Consider the following 2,336-nt stretch of genomic DNA (forward strand, 5'->3'; position numbering starts at 1 on the left):
GTAGACCAGGCTGGTCTCGAACTCACAGAGATCCACCTGCCTCTGCCTCCCGAGTGCTGGGATTAAAGGCGTGCGCCACCATCGCCCGGCTAAACTCCCACTTTTTAAAGCAGTGAAATGATGACTGGTGGGCCAGAGGGCCTCATGAGCCATCCTTCAGTTAGGCAAGTCTTATAGCAAAGGACCAAGTGGTTTAAAGAGAAATGAGTGTCTTTGCTTAGCTTCCCCACTTGACGCTTGAGCTTAGTTCTGGATGTCTTACCCTCCGTCTTTTTATTGAGTGAGGCAAACTGAAAGGAAACCCATAGCATTTTTCATTATCTACAAGAAAGTGTATGAATATGAACATCCTAAATTTTAATCCACGAGATAGCTAAAAACTTTTGTCTGCTAGCCATATCAGAATAGGAGGAATCTTTAAAATTCTCTGTAAACCAATGAAAATAAAAGAAAAACTTGACAATAACCTCTACATTTTGTTTTTCTGTAAATCCAGTTTTCCACTACAAGTAGAAGTCAGGCATGGTAGCTCATGCATGTAGTCCCAATACTTAAACCACCAAGTGAGGCAGGGGATTTATGGATTTGAGGCTAGCCTGGGTATCTTGTAAGACTGTTTCAACTACAATAAGAAACAAAAACAAAAGCAGAAAGAACCAGGTTATTTAAGCAATTCTTGCACAACCTTTAATAATCTGGTCGGCTTCACAATCCTGAAGCCAGGTTCCCTGTTTGGTTTCACTTCTATAAAACAGATACTTTCATATAAGTGGAAACATTTTTTCCTCAAAGCAATGATTCAAAACATGCTCCTTATATTAAGGATTATGTAACCACATTTTTGTAAATGCCCGCTGTGTAACTTTTTCCTATTACGTGGTTCTTTTTCAATTAATTTGATCTTCTGCTGGTATAGGGGCCAATAGATCTGTGAATATTCTGTGGGTGTGTCCATGTATAAGTGTATATATATATATATAATGTATATATTTTCCAGCTAATACCTCAGATGTGTGATTGTTTAATAAATCCCATACTGTTTGCACAGAGCAGGGCTTCCATTAGCAGTGGGTATTCTTATTTCAGAATATGACCATTAGTGAAGAGGATTTCAGTGATGTGAAACCTTTCAGTTGATGTCCATGTTTTAATCCTGATTCCAAGTTTAAGGCCCATGCGTCAAGTAAAATTGTATCTTTCTGAGTCCGGTAACTCAGAAGTGGTCCTTGAAATGTCCTGGTTTAGAAGTTATTCAAACTCAGAGTGACTGCTTGCTGAGATGTCTAGGAACTGCATAGAGGCAACAGACACCTGATGTAAGTGCCAGCAAGATTCCGCTTAGCCCTCCAGTGGTACCATGAACACTGGAGGGGACTTTTGAGTGACATTACATAGCATTTTCATATTACCTTCAGAATGAATTGGTGTTTATAATTTATTTATACTAAAAACTGCTTTATTTTTGGTCTTTAGGTTGCTGTGTGAAACTTTCCATTTAAAGTTCTTGTTCATTTGTTTGTTTGTTTGTTTGTTTGTTTTTAAGCTGCCGGTCATTTCCAGGGTGTGAGATAGATTTTCAAGGTCTGGTGAGATTGAATGGAAGCCTTGTGTTAGGAAAATGAAGTACTATTGATAAAGGAGATCTTCACAGTGCATTCAAGATCACATAATTAGGTTTAAAAATGAAAGGTCTGACTTGTAAAAATTTAATGTTATATCAGACTTATCTAAGATTTCCTGTGAGAACTTAAGCTGCTTTTGATTTTTAATGAATGTTGTAATGAATGATTTATGAATTTTTGTCTTTCAGTCTGTAATTTATCTCAACATATTAATAAAAAGAAGGGATGTTCTCACCATAAGAGACTTGTCTTCATTATATTTTATCCTTTTATTTTTTGAGACAGAGTCTCACTCTGTAGCTCTTTCTGTCCTGGAACTCACCCTGTAGACCAGACTGGCCTCGAACTCATAGAGATCTGCCTGCCTCTCCCTCTCGAGTGCTGGGATTAAAGGCATGTGCTCCACCACCTACTGGCATATTTTGTGGTCTTCATATGTTCATTCTTTCATTCATTCAATCATTCAATAAATGCATAAATCTCTGTTGTATTACAGGTCATGAGCTGAGAGCTGGGAATTAGTCACTGATCAAGACAAAGCTCTAAGTGTAAATTTAATCAATAAAATAGTATTGTCAAGGAAATAAATCAAGTTTTTTTTTGTTTTTTTTTTTTGTTTGTTTTTTTGTTTTTCGAGACAGGGTTTCTCTGTGGTTTTGGAGCCTGTCCTGGAACTAGCTCTGTAGACCAGGCTGGTCTCGAACTCACAGAGAT

Source organism: Microtus ochrogaster, chromosome 21, assembly GCF_000317375.1.
Source record: "Microtus ochrogaster isolate Prairie Vole_2 chromosome 21, MicOch1.0, whole genome shotgun sequence".
Lineage (NCBI taxonomy): Eukaryota > Metazoa > Chordata > Mammalia > Rodentia > Cricetidae > Microtus > Microtus ochrogaster.